A 22179-nucleotide genomic window follows, 5' to 3' on the forward strand; every position below is an offset into this window, starting at 1 on the left:
TTCATCTAGACCAGCAGCAGAGACTATTATGCAAATATTTCTATATTCTAATAGTTTAAAGGTAGCTGCCCATAGCTTCTTGAGTGTGTATCTGAATCCTTGTGACAGACAGAGTATCTCTGTTCTTTTGTTATCTCACATGCACAGTGTGAGATAGCTAAGTTTGTGCTACTGTATGTATGTAGTGGTCAACTTCCAGTATAGTAGGTGGTACCCGTTTATTGCAATAGTGTTTATATACAGCTCCTGTTATTTTAGTTAACCCTGTCCCTTCTTGCTTGAGATTCATTAGCTAGCTTTAGATCAGGGTTCAATAACCAACATAGACTAGAGCCGGGTTAGGCATCTGCTGGCCATTTGATCGTTAGAGGCCCGGTTGCATGACAGATTAGAAGCTTCTAAGGACTATGACAAAGAGCAGATAGGCTGACTCTGAGTTCCAGTGCTATGTCACAGTTTCTGTAGGTGAAAAGCTGCATTGCAGGCTGGTTGGGCAACGGTTGGAGGATTTCCTTATTGTTGCCAAGTCTTCAGGTCTCTAACATCAAGAGGAACAAGCATTTTGATCATCCTCAGGGCCCCTGCAACTGAACTTTGCTGCAAAATTAGTCTGGAGGAAAAATTTTATATATATATATCCAGGTAAATGTGCACAATTACTCTAGGATTCTAGTTGAGCCCCTTGTTGAGAATACCTATTTGTACCTTGGATGTATGTACCATTATACATTTTTATTATATAAAGCTCATATTTCCATACTCATGTGCATCTATATACGTATGGTTCAGGGTTACCAACTTTCAGTAAATATACAGTTTGTAAAATATGTAATTTCCCAGGAAGGGAATCCCTGCTGTTCACAGAGGCCCTATCCTGGGTGGAGGCACTATCAACTTTATTATCAATACCCACTTTTCCCCTTAGCAATAGTTCTGGTTTTCCCATTTACTTACAGGTTTAGCACAATGTCCTGTTTGGGGCTACACTTGAATCTTGGTGTCCTTTGAATTTCTTCCAGATCTGTGTAATTTATTGCGAAACTATGCCTTTGTGTAGAATCCTCCTGTAATAAAGACTGGCCATTGCTGCTCTTCTTCATCTTGTACAGGTTGAGTGGTTTTGTATCCAACCCCCGTCCCATAATTCTCTGCAGGTGGCCTGCAGTGGGTGGACCTTTTGTGTCCCTCTCAAAGCTCTGCTTTCTGCACAGGCTATGTGCAGTGCGTTGATAATGACAACACTACAAGTTAATAATTGTATTTTCAAAGGCATTTGGGCAACAAAAATAGATTTATATTCTTGTTGGCAATTAAGTGTAAGGACCCTATCTTAAGCCAAAGTGTCCCTAACAAATACAGTTTGTTTTTTTCTGCTAGTCTGTAAAAGGACTGAACTTTCTTACATTTTCTGGACTCTGTTGGGTCCCCTAAGCTCATTGTGTGGATTGCTTCTGGTAGTTACTAATGAGGTGGCTCAACTAATCAGTGTGGGAAGGATGATAACTAAGCTATGGCCTAAGCAAAAACTAAAGGCACCTTGAGTAGTGTGGATGGGAGAGACAAAAAATATTTGAATCGCCATTCCAGTGTTCTTTCCTTTCATGGTCTTCTGCCTAGAGGGGATGTCAATATACAGTGTTCTTTCTTTTTGCCCATTGCCTCAGCCTGGGGCATGTGCTAGAGCAGTGTTTCTCAACTCCAGTCCTCAAGGTGCCCCAACGGGTCATGTTTTCAGGCTTACCATTATTTTGCACAGGTGATTTGATCAGTTTCGCTGCCTTTGTAATTACCACGGCCATTTCATCTGAGGTAAATCCTGAAAACATGACCTGTTGGGGTGCCTTGAGGATTGGAGTTGAGAAACACTGTGCTGGGAGGTCCAAGATTTAGCTGCCCTGCTGGTGGGTGTTTTTCAATAGGGATTTTGCAATTCAGGGTAGAGGAGATGTGACACTTCTACTGTGATTAGGAACAGAAGAAGCCGTTTAGTGGGTGCTGGCTAATGGATGCCCGCCAGCATCCACTGATCGGCGATGTGTGCCCAACACTGGTTAGGCACACATTTAAACTTTGGATTGCCATAGATGTTTAACCCCCATTCCAACCAGTGTCATTAGTACAGTGACAGTGCAGATTTTTTAGCTCTGATCACTGTATTAGTGTCACTGGTTTCCACAAAATGTCAAAAGTGTCAGTTTGGTCGCAGCCTCACTATAAGTCACTGGTCTCCCCTTTTACTGATATAAAAAAAAATTACAGTATTTATACCATAGTTTGTAGATGCTATAACTATTGTGCAAACCAATCAATACACGCTTATTGGGATTTTTCTTTTTTTACCAAAAATATGTAGCAGAATACATATTGGCCTAAATTTATGAAGAAATTTGATTTTTTTTGTTTGTTTATAGTGCAAAAAAAAAAAAACCTAGTGGATCAAATACCACCAAAAGAAAGCTCTATTTCTGGGGGAAAAATTACATAAATTTCATGTATGTACAGTGCTGCATGACCATGCAATTGTCAGTAAAAATAAAGCAGTGCCAAATAGCAAAAAAAATGTCCTGGTCATGAAAAGGGTACATCTTCTGGAGGTCAAGTTGCTATTTAAGCTTTTTTTCCCCTTCTGTTTTCACCTGTTAATCTGGCCAGCCAAACACACCTATTGTCTTAGGGTGCCCACAGTTTAGTACTCAGGATAAAGGAGCAAAAGTGATACCTTTGAACAACGGCATTGTCAGTCTGGGGAGTGTACTAGCAGATATAAATATACTAACAAATCTCGTATCTACAGACAAAAGTACTGTAGATTCATATGGTAAATATAAAAGTACAAGTCACTAATAACAGTAATTATATATATATATATATATATATATATATATATTCTACAGTATATAAAGAAATATATCTGCAATATTCACATTTATTCAGCATTTATTCGGCATTAAATTCAAAACTTTAAAAGCCTGTATTATTGCTAAATACTTTGTAATTGGATTAAATCTCATTGTACACAGCACTGCAACAAGGGAACCAATTTAATACCTACAGGAGGTGTGATGTTAATCATGTTCATGCATAATAAAATAATTCCCTGTGCTTCAAAAGATAACAACCAGATATTCTCTGAAGAAATCATTTAGATATAAACAATGCATTAGCAATTAAATGCAACATTAAATTAGCATGAGACATTACAAGAACTTTAACAAAGGCATTTGGGAAAACAGAAAACAAAATTATCATCCACCTGTATTCTTCTGTAAATAATCAAAGGCAAACTGCTATGGTCATCAGTATGGCCATGTCAAAAACACCTTGAAATTATGGCTAAATAAAGTTGCATAGTATTGTGAAATTTACAGTTGTGAGAAGATGATAGTGAATTCTTATATACAGTTTGTCAAGGATTTCTGCATATATAGCAACTTGAGGTTGCAATAGGAGGGGATGCACCCAAAAATAACTTTGGCTTCTAAAATACAAATTTGCATCCAAGTGGGGTGAAAAGGTAGAATGGGAAATAGCTCAATAGGGTCTGATTAAAGAAAAATAAGAGTTACAAGGAGCTACTGTACATAGGAAAAAAAAATTCTGAAAAAAAAAGTATCTTCTCATAAGCCAGAGTTAGAAGCACCATACAAGGAATGTCCAAAAGATTTCTTAATCGTACATCATGGGATACAGAGCCAAAGTAATTACTATGTGGGTTATAGGCCACCTTCAGGTGATGGCACACCCTAAGACAGGAAGTCCACTCCCTATATAACCCCTCCCACTACTGGGAGTACCTCAGTTTTTTCGCCAGTGTCTTAGGTGTTGGTCATGAGTAAAGAGGAGGAGCAATCCTTGCTGAGGCCAGCTATGCAGCCGGGTCCATTCAAAGTGTTTTTTTTAGGCCGAATTGAATGGTATCTGGGTCTTGTGGTGGTAGAAACGAGGTTTAGCCCATAATGCTTCTCTTTTTAGAGAGCTGGACTCCGGGATCCAGTGCTTTGGTTTTTTCAGCCATAAAGCTTCCTGGTGGGGTCTTTTACGGGTCCAGGAGTGTGAATCCCCTGATAAAAAAGGGCCCTCGGTTCCTGAAGGTTTTTAAACGGAACCCACCATGAGGGGTGACGATTGGGTCTGTTGGTCTTACCACAGAAATCCCTGAGGCTGGAAAGCTAGGTGCAGATTTCTAAGGAATTTTTAAGTTTCTTATGAATTGTCTTCTTTAACCACTTGGTTCCCACACTACGTCTATTGACGTCATGGGCTTTCAGTGGTTATATCTAAATGATGCCTAAGGCCACAGACATCATTCAGATATTGCCGTTTTCAGACGGCGATTCCCTGCACCATAAGAACGATCATAGCGGCTGTTCCACCGCTTGATCGTTCTTACAGGCGGCGGGAGGGGACGCCCCCCTCCCGTGCTTCTACCGACTCACCGTTTCCATCGGTGAGTCGGTCACAGGATCCGCCGGCCCCAGCAAGTAATCATAGAGATTTCCGGCGGACTAGATTGTCCCCGGAGTCTCTATGATCGTTCGGAGGCCGGGCGCGATGTTATGACGTCACGCCCGGCCTCGGTATTGAAATTAACGGCGCCGATCTGTCTAGGAAGCCAGGATCGTTTTTTTATTTTTTTTATTCTTCCCAGCCTAGAGGTGAGATATGGGGTCTTATTGAATATTGAATGTAAATAGGTCCGATCGTGCCATATTCCTATTACAAGGGATGTTTACATTCCTTGTAATAAAAAAAAAAAAAATTGATGACTTTTATTCCTAAGTGTAAAACTAAAAAAATAAAAATAAAATTAACAATAAAAAAAAAAAAAAAAAAAAATGTAAGCGCCCCTGTCCCCATGAGCTCGCACACAGAAGCGAACGCATACGTAAGTCCCGCCCACATATGAAAACGGTGTTCAAACCACACATGTGGGGTATCGTCGCTAACGTTAGAGCGAGAGCAATAATTCTAGCCCTAGACCTCCTGTGTAACCCAAAATATGTAACCAGTAAAAAAAATTTAAAGCGTCGCCTATGGAGATTTTTAAATACCAAAGTTTGGCGCCATTCCATGAGCGCGTGCAATTTTGAAGCGTGACATGTTGGGTATCTATTTACTCGGCGTATCCTCCTCTTTCACATTATGCAAAAAAATTGGGCTAACTTTACGGTTTTTTTTTTTTAAGCATGAAACTGTTTTTTTTTCTGAAAAAAACGTGTTCAAAAAATTGCTGCGCAAAAATCGTGCGAGATAAAAAGTTACAATGAGCGCCACTGTATTCTCTAGGGTCTTTGCTAAAAAAACATATATAATGTTTTGGGGTTCTATGTAATTTTCGAGCAAAAAAATTAGGAGTTTTACATGTAGGAGAGAAATGTCAGAATTGGCCTGGGTGTGAAGTGGTTAAAAAGTAAATGTTGTCATGCCTAAAAGTCCCCACTGGGGGCTGTATAGAGCATGTACCTTGTCATGCTTTCCTCAAAGATCACGCTGTCAGCAGAAGCTGCAGTTTCCATCCGGCTAGCAGCCCAGGCCTCTGGTATTTGGGGGGGGGGGGGTTTCCAAAAAATCACCCCCCACCTGGACAAGCTCTCCCTCTCTCGCTGGATAGGGGGATGACAGAACGATCGGCGATGCCGCTCTGTTTTTCACTGCCCCTGCGCGGCGGTTTGTCACCAGGTCTCCTCCTCCCCATCCCCTCCCCACACACAAGCCGATCCCATCGGATCGGAGGCCTGCGATGTGATAGAGGGGGCGGGGCTTAGCTCGGTGTTGCTGGGCGGCAAAAAGTAATAAAACTCACAATAGTGTAAAACCCAAATAAATTTTAATCGAACATTCGATTAAAATTTATTTGGGTTTTACACTATTGTGAGTTTTATTACTTTTTATGTAAACCTGTGAGCGGGAGTGTATTGAGAGGCGAAAGGGTTCCAGAGTTCCTTCGCATCCATCTGTGAAAACCCTGGACTGGGGGAATCAGTCATCCGCTCTGCATGGTTCTCTGTAACAAGGAACCATACACCTTCGGTAAGCGGCAGTAATATCTATGGTGGAGGTTGTACACGGGTCACGTTCGTTTTGGATACCTATGCTGTCACTATATCACCGTGAAATACTTTGCAAATAGAGACTTTCTATGAACTTTATGAACATTCCAATATTCTATGTTATAATTTTTTGTCACATATAACGATGTTTTATTAATAAAAAATGTAAAGGGGATTTGGGACTTTTAGATGAAGCAATTGTATAGTATAGACAAACTGTAAATTAATGATATTTAAATATTTATTAAATTGAAGACATTCATCTAGAATCATAAAGAATATAATTTATTTCATATACATTTATACTGCACATAAGGCCTGAACATCATGAGTAAGATAATATAATCAAAACGATATAAGATCAAAGTCAAATAAATAAATAAATAAAGAAGGAGAAAATAATACTAAAAGAGTTTTAGTATTATTTTCTCCTTTATTTATTTATTTATTTGACTTTGATCTTATATCGTTTTGATTATATTATCTTACTCATGATGTTCAGGCCTTATGTGCAGTATAAATGTATATGAAATAAATTATATTCTTTATGATTCTAGATGAATGTCTTCAATTTAATAAATATTTAAATATCATTAATTTACAGTTTGTCTATACTATACAATTGCTTCATCTAAAAGTCCCAAATCCCCTTTACATTTTTTACTGATTATCGGGATGGAAGCACCATGTTGTGCTTCATTTAAAGTCCCAAACTTCTCTCCCCCCCGATGTTTTATTAATGTTTAGGGTAACTGGCTATTGGATGATACATTGCTTTTTTGTAGGTTCACATCACATTATGATAATTTATATTATTATTTAAGGGGTCCTTATTGATAATATTGGTACATATTTGCTATTTATACCCAATATAACTCCACCTTTGGGTATAGTTATTAATTTAATAGCTATTCTTTAGAGTTTATTACATCTTTATGTAGGGGTTTTTCCGCTTATAAATACTAATTAGATTTTTGGTGCAGCTCACCCCTTTCTCTAATTTTCACATTTATTCGAGTATCCACTATCATGTTGGTGTTTTTATGAATAATATCAAGATATATTTGCTGTCTTCACAGATTTAGCACCTTTATCTTCATATAAATTTCTTTGCACTTAAAACTTTTCCACATAGGATAGATAAGTTATCAAGGTGTATTTTTTGTTTAATAGTTTTTTTGTAGCGCAACCCACTCTTTTTTCCATTTTCAAAACCTTGATGCATAGAAGGGCCCAAAATCCAAGGAGCACCTTCAGGCTTTCAAGAAGCATACATTACACATAAATTATGCATCTAATTTCCTGGCTACCCATCACATTTTTGGAGGCCCTGGAGCACTAGGACAAAGTAAACACCCAAAAAATTACCATTTTTATAATGCAAATACCCCAAGGTGTTTTTTTTTTTTTTTTTTTAAGAGGCATGGCGAGCCTTTTGAAGACTTAATATTTTTTCCACAAATTTTTGGAAAATGTAGAATGAAAATTAATTTTTTTTTTTTGTTTTATACAAAATTGTCAATTTAATAAGATATTTATCATACACAGCATGGGCATACTTAGAATTACCACCCAAAACATAATCTGCTACTCCTGAGTATGACAATACTACATGGGTGAGACTTTCAATGTTTGGACTGATTATGTACCAGACATTGGGGGTTATTTATGAAAGGTAAATCCACTTTGAACTACAAGTGCACTGCAAGTGCACTTGGAAGTGCAGTCGCTGTAAATCTGAGGGGTAGATCTGAAATGAGGTGAAGCTCTGCTGATTTTATCATCCAATCATGTGCAAGCTAAAATGTTTTTTTTTCCCTTGTATGTCACCCTCGGATTTAAGACGACTGTACTTACAAATGCACTTGTAGTGCAAAGTGGATTTGCCTTTCGTAAATAATCCCCATTGTATCTTGTGTATCACACGAATCAACCAACTGTATCAAAACAATTGTACAGTAATGGTAACCTCTATATGAGTGATCAGGGAATATAGTTCAGTGTAGCATCACCTATAGAAACCCCTGTTACTATAAGTCAAGCAAGCCTAGCCTACTTGGTACGTTGCTTCCTCCAGGAATGCCATGTTTACTGCGAGGAAGTACAGGAGGGTAAACAAATGAAGGACAAGAGTTCCTGTGTTCCAGGAGTGCAGTTATCTGTAGGGGATGGCTGGGACTGATGTTTTGCAGGAATATAATCAGTGGTAATTGCAGATGTGTCAGTTCACACCCAGGCAGAGCCATGGTCAGCAAACAGGCAAAGGATCGTTCCAGGCAGCAGGAAAATATGTGGTCAATAAACAGGCCAGGGTTAGTACAGGCAGCAGGCAGCGGCAACTCTGCGCTGGTGTGGCAGTTATAAGAAACACTATTGCTAAAAATACACTGGTCTGTTGACACTGGGAGTAGTGAGGTGGTTGCCAAGAAAACTGTTGCTTGTGGCACTGGTCTGGTGTGGTGGCAGTCATGAACACCAATTCTAGCTCCACTGTTGTGGCGACACTGTGCCTTGTGTGGTAGTGATTGGAGAATTGTGACTGCCTGCACTACTAGGGTTCTTTCACATATACCTTTTAGTTGCAGAGGCAACAGTCGGGGGTGTACATGATGCTTTACTTTGCATCTGTGGCAGGAATTATACCTCTTATACTCTTGCCGATCGTGGCTCATTCAAATGAATGAATGGGGTTGCTTATGTGGGGTCTAAGGGGTTAAAGCAGGTGGTGGGGAGGCAATACAATGCTTCCTCACTGTCTGTCAAATGCTCTCTGAAGAGCGATCTGATAATGGATGGCTCTTCGGAGAGCATTGCACATGTGAACAAGTCCTTATGCTGACACTGACGGTGATAAGGGATACTGAGACTGCTGTGGCAGTGATCAGGGACACTAACTGATGACCGTATATTAACCACTACAGCCCCGGACCAATAAACACCTTAAGGACCAGAGGTCTTTTTCCAATTTCGCACTGCGCTGCTTTAACTGGCAATTGCGCGGTCATGCAATATTGCACCCAAACGAAATTTGCGTCCTTTTCTTCCCACAAATAGAGCTTTCTTTTGATGGTATTTGATTGCCTCTGCGATTTTTATTTTTTGCGATATAAATGGAAAAAGAGCGAAAATTTTGAAAAAAATAAATATTTTCTTCTTTTTGTTATAAGAAAAATCGAATAAACTAAATTTTAGTCATACATTGAGGGCAAAATTTATTCAGCCACGTCTTTAGTAAAAAAAATGTCAATAAGCGTATATTTTTTGGTTTGCGCAAAAGTTATAGCGTCTACAAACTAGAGTACATTTTCTGGAATTTACACAGCTTTTAATTTATGACTACCTATCTCATTTCTTGAGGTGTTAAAATGGCAGGGCAGTACAAACCCCCCCCAAATGACCCCATTTTGGAAAGTAGACACCCCAAGGAAATTGCTGATGGGTATGATGAGCCCATTGAATATTTATTTTTTTTTGTCCTAAGAAATTGAATAATGACAAAAAAAAAAAAATGTTTACAAAAAGTTGTCACTAAATGATATATTGCTCACACATGCCATGGTTATATGTGGAATTGCACCCCAAATATATTCCGCTACTTCTCCCGAGTATGGGGATACCACATGTGTGGGACTTTTTGGGAGTCTAGTCGCGCACGGCACCCCGAAAACCAATCACCACCTTCAGGATTTCTAAGGGTGCAAATTTTTGATTTGACTAGTTATCACAGTTTTGAAGGCCATAAAATGCCAAAATAGCACAAAACCCCCCAAAATGACCCCATTTTGGAAAGTAGACACCCCAAGCTATTTACTGAGAGGCATGTTGAGTCCATGGAGTATTGCTCACACATGCTATGGGCATAAGTCAAATTACACCCCAAAATAAATTCTGCTGCTTCTCCCGAGTACGGGGATACCACATGTGGGGGACTTTTTGGGAGCCTAGCCACGTACGGGACCCCAAAAACCAAGCACTGCCTTCCGTATTTAAATATAAAATGCTACCAAAAAAACAACTGTTAGCGATCGCAGGGATCAGGCCTGACTCTGCGATCGCTGCAGTTATGTGTTTAGTGTTTTGTAAGTGACAGTGATCGATCGATACTGCACTTGGGTGGGCTGGGCAGAGGGGCAAAACGCAGGTGCTAGCAGGTATCTGGGCTGATCCCGCTAACAATGCGTTTTTTTGGAACCCTGAACTGCTGGGGACGCTAGTATAGATCTGATCAGATCAGATATTGATCTGTTCAGATTCTATACCACTACAGGAGGTTTATGCTTTGCGTGTGGGTGTTAGCGGTACTGGCACTAACCTAGCGCTGCCTGGGGCGACGCAGACCCTGACCCTAAAACCTAATTGATATCACCCACCGGGTGATCAGGGGGTTAAGCCTTTATTGGGTAATAAATGGTGGGTGCCCCGATGCTATAAAAAGCAAACTAACCAGAGTCACCCGTAACACTTATACGGTGATCAGTGGTGAAAGGGTTAACTAGGGGCAATCAGGGGGTTCAAATTTTTATTAGGTAGTATATGGGGGTCCCTGGCACTATATAAAAACCTGACAGGGAACCTAAATAACTAACTGGCTAACCAGCGTCACCAGTGACACTTATACTGTGATCGCTGGTGAAAGGGTTAACTAGGGGCAATCAGGGGGTTAAAACCATTATTGGGTAGTATATGGGGGTACCTAACGCTATAAAAACCTGGCGGTGAACCTAAAAAAATAACTAGCTACCTAGCGACACTAGCGACACTAATGCAGCGATCAGAAAAATGATCGCTTAGTGACAGTGGCAAAAGGGGGTGAAAGGGTTAACTAGGGGCAATCAGGGGGTTAAAACCATTATTGGGTAGTATATCGGGGTACCTAGCGCTATAAAAACCTGGCGGTGAACCTAAAAAAAAACTAGCTACCTGGCGACACTAGCGACACTAATGCAGCGATCAGAAAAATGATCGCTTAGTGACAGTGGCAAAAGGGGGTGAAAGGGTTAACTAGGGGCAATCAGGGGGTTAAAACCATTATTGGGTAGTATATCGGGGTACCTAGCGCTATAAATACCTGGCGGTGAACCTAAAAAAATAACTAGCTACCTGGCGACAGTAGCGACACTGATGCAGCGATCAGAAAAATGATCGCTTAGTGACACTGGCAAAAGGGGGTGAAAGGGTTAACTAGGGGCAATCAGGGGGTTAAAATCATTATTGGGTAGTATATCGGGGTACCTAGCGATATAAAAACCTGGCGGTGAACCTAAAAAAATAACTAGCTACCTAGCGACAGTAGCGACACTGATGCAGCGATCAGAAAAATGATCGCTTAGTGACACTGGCAAAAGGGGGTGAAAGGGTTAACTCTAGGGGCAATCAGGGGGTTAAATCTTTATTGGGGGGTGATAGGGGGCTACACCGGGCCTAACACTAACTGCCCTGACAGTTTTAACTGTTACAACTGACACTGAATGCATTGATCAGTAAAGAAATGATCAATGTAATGAGTGACACTGTGACTGGGGGGGGGGGGGGGGGGGGGTTGTGTACCTATGTGTACCTATGTGTCAGTGTAGTGTTTTGGTGCACTTACTTTTAGTCTTCTCCTCGTAGTCCGGTCAAAAAGACCGCCCCGAGGAGAATGACATCACTTCCTCCTTCCTGTGTAAACAATACACAGTGGGAGGAAGTTCGTCATTGGTCAGGAGCGATCCCGAGGGGGTGGCAAGAAACCAACGGCCATCCCCTCATCACGGATGGCTCCTGGAGGGAAACGGACCGCCATATCCAGCGGAAGGGGGTCCGATCGGACCCCCCACCCGCTGGAAGGCAGGCACGTACATCTACGTGCTTGTGCCTGCCTGTGCCATTGCGATGACGTACAATGGCAATACGGCGGTCCTTAAGTGGTTAAAAAAAGAAAAAAAAAAACTTTTATTTATAGACCATTTATTTTTTTATTTATTACATACTGTCACCAGACGAGTGCAGTGCCACTGTACTAGTCTGGGGAGATGATCAGGATTTTTTTTTTACACTTCAATTGCTTATAGTCATCACTGTATGAGCAACTGTTTTAACTGCCATGAATGGCTTTCATTCATGACTCTCGTTTACTATTGTGATGCTGTAATTGGCCACACCTATCACAAGCTACACCATGCAATCATTGTGACCAATCACACCATTACAATAATGAATGAAAACTATTCATGACAATCATGAAAATGAATTATGAAAATGTGATTGCTGTGATTGGTCACATCGATCACATGGTACATGGGCCAATCACAGCGGTCTGATACTGATTGTTCTGTTCCACTGTGCCTGGTGGACACAGCAGTGGCAGAATACTGTGCTCCCCAGGGGGTGTGCGCGGGTGGGAAGATGTCAAATGATGATATCAACCTAGGATAAGAGAACACCCTCCCAGCCGTATTGTCACAATAGAAGTGGTTAACCACTTTCCCAGAGCACCATAGCACATTTACTGCTACAGGGCGGCCGCAAAGAGTACAGTATCTCACAAAAGTGAGTACACTCCTCACATTTTTGTAAATATTTTATTATATCTTTTCATGTGACAACACTGACGAAATTACACTTTGCTACAATGTTAAGTAGTGAGTGTACAGCTTGTATAACAGTGTAAATTTGCTGTCCTCTCAAAATAACTTAATAGCCATAAACGTCTAAACAGCTTGCAACCACAGTGAGTACACCCAAATGAAAATGTCCAAATTGAGCCCAATTAGCCATTTTTCCTCCATGATGTCATGTGACTCATTAGTGTTACAAGGTCTTAGCTGTGAATGGGGAGCAGGTGTGTTAAATTTGGTGTTATCGCTCTCACTCTCTGTTACTGGACACTGGAAGTTCAACATGGCACCTCATGGCAAAGAACTCTCTGCAGATCTAAAAAAAAATAATTGTTGCTCTACATAAAGATGGCCTAGGCTATAAGAAGATTGCCAAGACAGTGAAAGTTAGCTGCAGCACGGTGCTCAAGACCATACAGCAGTTTAACAGGACAGGTGCCACTCAGAACAGGCCTTGCCATGGTCGACCACAGAAGTTGAGTGTACATGCTCAGTGTCATATCCAGAGGTTGTCTTTGGGAAATAGATGTATGAGTGCTGCCAGCATTGCTGTAGAAGCTGAAGGGGTGGGGGGTCAGCCTGTCAGTGCACAAACCATACACTGCACACTGCATCAAATTGGTCTCCATGGCTGTTGTCCCAGAAGGAAGCCTCTTCTAAAAATGATGCACAAAAAAGCCTGCAAACAGTCTGCTGAAGATAAGCAGACTAAGGACATGGATTACTGGAACCATGTCCTGTGGTCTGATGAGACTGAGATAAAATAATTTGATTCAGATGGTGTCAAGCGTGGGTGGTGGCAACCAGGTGAGGAGTACAAAGACAAGTGTGTCTTGCCAACAGTCAAGCATAGGAGTGGGGGTTTCATGGTCTGGGGCTGCATGAGTGCTGCAGGCACTGGGGAGCTACAGTCCATTGAGGGAACCATGAATGCCAACATGTACTGTGACATACTAAAGCAGAGCATGATCCCCTCCCTTCAGAGACTGGGCCACAGGGGAGTATTAAAACATGATAATGACCCCAAAACACCCCTCCAAGATGATCACTGCCTTGCTAAAGAAGCTGAGGGTAAAGGTGATGGACTGGCCAAGAATGTCTCCAGACCTAAACCCTTTTGAGCATCTGTGGGGCGTCCTCAAACGGAATATGGAGGAGTGCAAGGTCTCTAACATCCACCAGCTCCATGCCTGAGAGTGTTAAGGTAGTGTCATTACAGGAAAAGTTATAATAAAATATTTACAAAAATGTGAGGGGCATACTTACTTTTGTGAGATACTGTATATACGTTATTCTGAACTTCCGGGTTTTGGGCCCGAGTGTGTGCTACTGCCCACAGCCTTTCCGCACTCGGAAAGGCAGATTGTTGTTCTATCGGTACAGAAGGCATGGATCCTGTGTTCTTGTAAAGCAGAAACACCGATCCATGCCTTCCATTAGTAAAGGCAACTCCCCCACTACACTGAAACATTAGCTAGGCACACAGTTAACCCTTTGATCGCTCCTGATGTTAATCCCTTCCCTGCCAGTGTCAGTACACTGACAGCATATTTTTAGCACCTAATCACCTTAATAATGTCACTTTTGCACAAACCAATTAATATGCACTTATTGGAATTTTTGTTTTACCAAAAATATGTAGCAGAATACATATTGGCCTAAACTGATGAAGAAATTCGATTTTTTCCATTTTTTTTATTGGATGTGTTTTAAAGCAGAAAGTGGTGATTAAATATCACTAAAGCAGAGGTGATCAAATACCACCAAAAGAAAGCTCTATTTGAAGGGAAAAAGGACATCAATTTGCAATAGTCAGAAAAGCAGTGTTGTATCACAAAAAAAGGCCTGGTCAGAAGGGGGGGGTAAACCTTCCAGAGGTGATGGGTTAAGTACCTCATACACCCAACAAAACTCCCCCCTCTAAAGTTTTAAAGTAACGGTCACTTCATTTAAAAAAATACAACAAAGAAATCAATTCAAAAGAATTGTTGGGCAAACTGGAAAAAACCTAGGAGGTTTCTTGGATTTGGGAAGAGATTCCATACTGGAGATCTTAGGTCCAGAAGGTGGGGACAGCTGTAAATTCAAACAGGAGCATTGCAGGTCATGTTCACCAGAATCGTAATGGTTTCCTTCTTTAGCTACAGAGAGATTGAAAGGTATTGCCCATACTCTCATGAGGAGTTCTCATACTCCAGACTCGCCTACCTCCTCCCTTACTCATCTTCCTTAGGAAACAAAGCTGCTGTTTTACTGCAGTCAGATCAGAACAGGATGTCAAGTGGTGTGCTTAAAGTAAAACTATAGGCAAAACTTTTTCCTGGTGCCTCCATGGCAGCATACCTGTGACAAGCTCTGCCTTGGCTCCTCCCTCAGGACCAGTGAATATTATGAAAGAAAAGGATTAGTGCAATCCCAGCATTCTCCTTTTTTCCCCTCATACCTCATGGTCAGTGAATGGTGGTTGAACGTCCCTTACCTCTGCAGTCAGCAGCTTCGAGCTGGGTTCAAGCCTCTCCCAGGTGCAGTCCCTATTCTTAGGCAGCTAAATGTGCTATTAAAATAGGGAGTCCCATCTGTGGGCCTTTTGGGACAGAAGTTGTCTGTTAACTAAGAGCTCCTATATGCAATTATACACTGGAATTTTCTCAAGCCTGCAGCAGAGAAAGCAGCTATATCTATTTTTCACTTAGCCTTATCCTTCCATTTCTCCCCCCGTCATCTATTCTCTCTCAATTTCCTTTCCTTGCGTTTCTCACTCTCTTTTTCGCTTTCTTCCTCCCTCACCACCTTCCCCTCCATGTGATATTGTACCTTCATCCCTGGTTGCTATAGTGGGCGGCACACACCCCCCGTGCAGGCTTTTCCGAGTCCCTCAATGTCTTCCTGCCCATTCTGCGCATGCACAGATGTCAGGAGATGGGTCGGTGGGTGGGCTGCATAGGTCCTAGTGCCACCGGCCGCACATGCACGGTCTGGCTTGAGGTTGTGACGGCCATCTTGAATAGGGGCAACAGAGAATTTAATTTCACCAATCGATGATTCAGCCTCAATCGAGGATCCTTTAGCCAGATCCCAACTCAACTACTTCCATACCGGACCTATTCTAGCACTTCTTTCCTACATGTAAAAATCATATTTGTTTTGCTATAAAATTACTCAAAACCCCCCCAAAAAAAAAAAAAATATTATATATATATATATATATATATATATATATATATATATATATATATATATATATATATATATATATATATATATATATATAGAAGACACTGTAATGGCGGTTGTTTTAACTTTGTTATCTCGCACGGTATTTGCGCAACAAATTTTCAAGAGTTTTTTTTGGAAAAAAACAGTTTCATGATTTAAAAAATAACAAACCAGTAAAGTTAGCCCCATTTTTTTGTATATTGTGAAAGATGATGTTACACTGAGTAAATAGATACCCAACATGTCACACTTTAAAATTGCACACACTCATGGAATGAAGCCAAACTTCAGTACTTAATCTTCATAGGCGACGCTTTAAAGTTTTTTTTACAGGTTACATGTTTAAAGTTACAGAGGAGGTCTAGTGCTAGAATTGTTGCTCGCGCTCTAACACATGTGGCGATATCTCACATGTGTGGTTTGAGCGTTTACATATGTGGGTGGGACTTATATGTGCATTCACTTCTGAGCGTGAACTACCGGGGACAGGGGCGTTTTAAATTATTTTTTACTTTCTTTTTCATTTTTACACTTTCTTTTACATTTTTTTTTGGATCACTTTTATTCCTATTACAAGGAATGTAAACATCCCTTGTAATAGAAATCATTTGTGATAGGTCCTCTTTATGGAGAGATGCGGGGTCAATAAGACCCCACATCTCTCCTCCAGGCTGGAAAGCATGAGATCGGCAAAAAAAATCCACGATCATCATGCCTGGTCATGTCTGTGAAAATCAGAGCTTTAAAATACCTCCTGGGTAATGTGGTTCTTCGGCAGCACAATAGTTTCATAGATAATAAAATTGGTTAAGAAGGCATACAGGGCTAGTGGTCTAGAACCCCCTGTGCAGTTGGGCTGTATGCGACCCGGTTGTTTTCTGCTTCTTGGAAAGCCAGGGCAGATGTATCCATTTTGAGTTGGATTTAGAGAGGCCAGAGGTATTGCTGACAGTGCCAGTGCCCACTGTTCATTAGAAATTGGCCCTATATCGCCAGCCCAAGCTGATCTTGCAGGTATATCCACAGCACCTTTAGTTTTCTCATATAATATATCATATAATTGTGATATCAAACCCTTTTTTATTTCCATCTTATTGAGCAAGGCTATTGCCACTGATTTATTAAACTTCAATTCGTGTGATTGACTGTGCTTTTAATGCATGCCTGAGCTGTAAAAATTGAAAATAATCTTTGGTTTGGGATATTATATTCATTTCTTAATTCACTAAAGGTTTTCATCTCATCTTCCTGAAATAACTGTATCATGTACCTTAGTCCCCTTTGCCTCCAAATTGCAAACCCTTCCAGTTTCAACAGTTCCGTATAGCTACTATTGTTGCATATTGGAGTATATGACGTATATCCCTTTATTCCAGTAATTCTCCTCATTTCCTGCCATACCTTATCAAATAATATTCCAGTAAAAAATCCTTTATCGGACAATTGTTTTCTCGACTCTAGTAGCGAAGTTGATGGGTAGTCTTCATAAACTGATAGTAACAGCGTCTGTATAGGATCAGAGTTTGAAACTATTGTCCAACCATAAAAATGTTGTAATTGAGAGACTAATAAATAATTTTTGGGATGGGGGAGCGCCAGTCCACGTTCTTCTTTGGTTAGCATTAATACTGTTAACTTGTCTTATGTCTTATTTGTGCTGCCAGAAGGTCCTAGGAAAGGACAGGCACTATCAAAATCCACTATTTATAAGTGGATTCGGGAAGTTATAATTCAGGCTTATGGTTTAAAAGGTAAGATTCTGCCTTTTCAAGTCAAGGCACACTCTACCAGAGCAGTTAGTGCTTTTTGGGCAGTGCATCACCAGGCCTCCATGGCTCAGATCTGTAAGGCCGCAACTTGGTCTTTCGGTACAGACATTCACCAGGTTTTATCAGGTGAATGTAAGGCTACTTTCACACTGAGGTGATTTGCATGCGCTATAGTGCTACAAATGGTGCCTGCAAAGCGTTCTGAAAGAGCCGCTCAATTCACTCCAATGTGAAAGCCCCGAGGGCTTTCACACTGGAGCAGTGCGCCTGCAGGACGGTCAAAAAAGTCCTGCAAGCCGCATCTTTGCAGCGCTATAGGAGTGGTGTATTCACCGCTCCTAAAGCGCCCCTTCCCATTGAAAACAATGGGGCAGCACTGCAAACCAGCGGGCAAAACGCTGCTGCAGCAGCACTCTGCATGCAGTTTTAACACCTTTTCGGCCGCTACTGAAGGTTAAAACCACCCTGCCAGAGGCCGATTAGCGCCGCTAAAACAATGGTAAAGCCCCGCTAAATATAGCGCCGATGCCCGCCCCAGTGCGAAAGTAGCCTAAAAAGGCACGAAGATATCGCCTTTGGGCGCAGTGTGCTGCAGGCAGCAGTATAGGTCCTCAAGTCTGTGGGCGCCCTCCAAGTTGTGTCTCCCTCCCCTCAAATAGCATTTTCTATGGGACGACCCATATAGTTAATACTATGGCTCTGTGTCCTGTGGTGTATGATAAAGAAAATAGGATTTTTATAACAGCTTACCTGTAAAAATCCTTTTCTAGGAGTACATCAGCCAACACTGCATAGAAAACAATGTACTTTTATGGTGGCCTCTGTATGACTGGCCAGGGAATACAGCATAGTGCACCTTTACCTATAGCAGTGCCTTTTGAAAAGCCAAGCAGACCTACTCTAGTACATGGCTGCCCCCATAACACATAGCTGTGTTCACTGGCCAGGGAGTACAGGAGGCTAAACAAATTTCTCTTTTTCCTCTTTTTTTGTTTTTGTTTTTGGGGAAGATAAGAGATGGTATATGTAAATGAGAAGTTGGAAATGATATACCGTTTTAAACTGTCTTGTTTGTTATAAAAATCAATACAAATTTGGATTGTAAAAAAAAAAAAGAATGTGGGTCTCAATAGCCAAGCCATTAAATTTAGAGTTTGTAATGTAGGATGGAATATCAGCCCCTGTGAGAGTAGGTCTGGATGTAGTGGAAGGGATCATGGATCCTCCACCGCCATCTTTATGATTTATGCATACCAGGACCTTCTGGGCCATGCTGGGGCTACAAGAATCACTGTCTTTCTTTCCACTTTGACCTTGCAAAGAAGTCGTGGCAGAAACTGAATAAGGGGGATTGCATAAATCAGTGAGAACTGATCCCACTGGGTCACCAACGCATCTGTTCCGCATGTGAGTAGATCCCTTGTCCTGGACACAAAGTTGATCAACTTCATGTTGAACCTGGATGCCAGAAGATCTACGTTTGGAATCCCCCATTTTCGGCAAAACGGTAGAAAAATGTCAGGGTAAAAGGACCATTCCCCCGGGAGCAACTGCAGGCGGCTCAAGTAGTCCGCCTGCCAATTATCTACTCTCGGAATGAAAATTGCAGATAGGCACGGAACATTCCTTTTTGCCAAAGTTAGAAAATGGTTCATCTCCCTCTGTGCTACGAGACTCTTGGTGCCCCCTTTGTGATTGATATAAGTCATAGCTGTGGCATTGTCGGATTTGATCCTGACTAGACAACCCCGTAACCTGAATGTCCAGGTTTTCAGAGCCAGATGCGTTGCCCGAATCTCTAGGATGTTGATGGGCAAAGTTCTTTCGGGGTCTTGACCACTGTCCCTGGACAGTCGTCTTTTCTAGTACTGCTCCCCAACCTGAAAGGCTGAAATCTGTCGTTACCACCTTCCAGATAAGGAAGGATTTTCCGTCCAGCAGATACCGGGTTACCAACCACAAACTGAGGCTCTGGGACACCCTTGGGTACAGTCGCATTGGCAAATCTGGAGCTTGAACCATTTTGTTCCAAACAGACAGGATACTGTTTTGCAACAGTCATTAATGGAACTGGACATAGGGAACCGCTCTGAATGAAGCCACCATCTTTCCTAACAACCTCATGCAAAGGCGAATGGAGGAAACTCTTTTCGCCCTAACCATCTGCAAAAGCTCTCTTATGGCGTTGGTCTTTGCTTGAAGCAAGAACATCTTTTTCTGGGCTGTGTCTATGATCAGACCCAAGTACTCCAACTTTTTTAGTGGTTTTAAGGAAGACTTCTCTAGGCTGAGAATACAACCTTGATTTTTCAGGTATTTGGTTGTAATGCACACGATTTGCTCCAAACGGGCAATCGACAGGTCTATTAGCAATAGATTGTCCAGGTATGCCAGGATTGTTATGCCCTGCTCCCTTTGCCTGGCTAGAGGTGGAGTCAGAAGCTTTGTAAATACCCAGGGTGCTGTAGCCAGCCCGAAGGGCAAGGCTACAAACTGAAAATGATGTGGTTCTACCTTGAATCGCAGAAACCTTTGGTGAGCGGGAAATATAGGAAAATGCAAATATGCATCCTTGATGTCGATAAACGCCAGAAGTTCTCCTCCTTGTAGGACAGAAACCCCAGACCTGATCAACTCCATGCAAAAAGAGTGGACCTTCAGGAACTGATTTTGATTCTTTAGATCTAGAATGGGTCTGACATCTCCATTCGGTTTTGGTACCATAAAGAGGTTAGAATAGAACCCTTTTCTGTGGGGATTTGCATGAGCACTCCCTGAGCCACTAATCGGTCTAATGCCCAAAAACAGAGATTGCCTTTTCCCTGGATCATTGGGAACATTTGACCTCAGAAAACGAGGTGGTGGAAACTCCTGAAATTCCAGTTTGTACCCTAGAGTTGTCCTGAATTTCCTCCTGCCAGACTTCTGAGAACTGCAGAAGTCTTTCCCCCAGGGGTGCTCCTTCATAACGAGGCTTTAGAATTCTGCTTTGCAGTCTTCCGCCCACAGGACTTCTTTTGTGCCTGGGCCTGGCCCTGAGGCTTTCCTCTAGACTCGGACAGTGGAGGCCGTTGCGACTGCCTAGAGGCACATGCCCCTGGTGCTGGAGAAAGAGCCCATTTAAATGAACGGTGTTTATTCCTTCTTTTGACTAGCAAAAGGGTACTTTTCCCACTTGAAATCTTTTGGATGTATTTGTCCAAATCATCCCCAAATAGCCGATCCCTATGAAAAGGAAAACCAGTCAGGAGGCTTTTGCATGGTGCTTCGTCTGACCAATTTTCCAACCATGGTATCCTACACGTCTACTAGCAGAAGTGCAACCACGCCTGGTGAATATAATCTTTAATGGCATCTATAGCAAAACATAATGACCTTGGCAGTTCGGCCAAATCCTGGGCTTGTTGTACAGGAACATCCTTAAGGGCCTGTCTAAACTGGTCCTTTAGGGATTGACAGATGCCTATCGCAGCGACTGCAGACTGAGTAACTGTACCTGCAAAGAAAAAGAGTATTTTAACAGGAATTGTCTACTGTACAAGTTAGACTTTTATTCACACTGGATATGGCAGCGTCAACCGCTGGTACATTCCATCTTTTGGTGAATTTCTCCTCCATGGGATAAAGTATTGAAAATCTTTTTGGAGGGAGAAAATGCTTATCTGGATCATCCCATTCAGCATAAATATGCTGTTCTAGTAATGCATGGATGGGAAACGCATGCAGAGTCTGCTGAGGTTTTAAGGAACCCAAAGAAGAAACAGAACTTCCAACTGACTCAGGGGCAGCTTGAAAGCAGAACGAACCATTTCCGTAAGAGATTGTACCAGCAATTTCTCAGATTGCGAGGCTGAAAAGGGTTCCTCCACCGTTGTTTCCTCCAAAGAGGAGTCAGTGGATTGCCTTTCCACTTGATCCTCTGAGGGTAAAACCTCATGCTCTACCCACTGTTCCCTTGATAAAGGGTCTGAGTTGGGGAAGGGGATCTACCACGCTTCCTATCCCTGTGCATGGAGGATGCGATTAAAGCCACTAGTCTTTCCTCTAGCCCTAATAGGGTGGAGGAAAGCGCATCTTCGGGCACGTATACAGGGGCTGAGATGTTGGAAGCAGCTGAAACACCCACAGGTTCCAATGACTCACACTGGCTAGCCACTTCTGGTATTTCAGGAGAAGATGACAGTGTGGAGACATGACTAGAGTCCTCAGTGCATGGGGGTGATGTTTTAAAGGACCTTTTTTGAGGTGTTTGCATTGGCCTTTTTGGGAGGCATAGTTCCAAGCACAAAAGCAGAAGCACTAAGTAAAGGCACTATTTGCTGAACTATAGTCTAGCAATAGAATGCTGCTAATAAAAGTTCAGCCTGGTGCTGAGTAAAATGTGTTTCCTCAATTTGGGAATGCCTGCATGTAGCGCCTTACGTGCCCCCCCACCGCTCCTGTGTAATCAGATAGCTATACTCTCCAGCTACTAGCTGAGGAGAGTCTGTTTTTCTGTGCTTGGTGCCCCCAGCGACTGTGCCGCGTGTCCTCGTGGACGCTACGCCC

The sequence above is a fragment of the Lithobates pipiens genome, unplaced genomic scaffold (genome assembly GCF_037356315.1).
Source record: "Lithobates pipiens isolate NorthernLeopardFrog02 unplaced genomic scaffold, aLitPip1_a1.2 Scaffold_16, whole genome shotgun sequence".
NCBI classification, from domain to species: domain Eukaryota; kingdom Metazoa; phylum Chordata; class Amphibia; order Anura; family Ranidae; genus Lithobates; species Lithobates pipiens.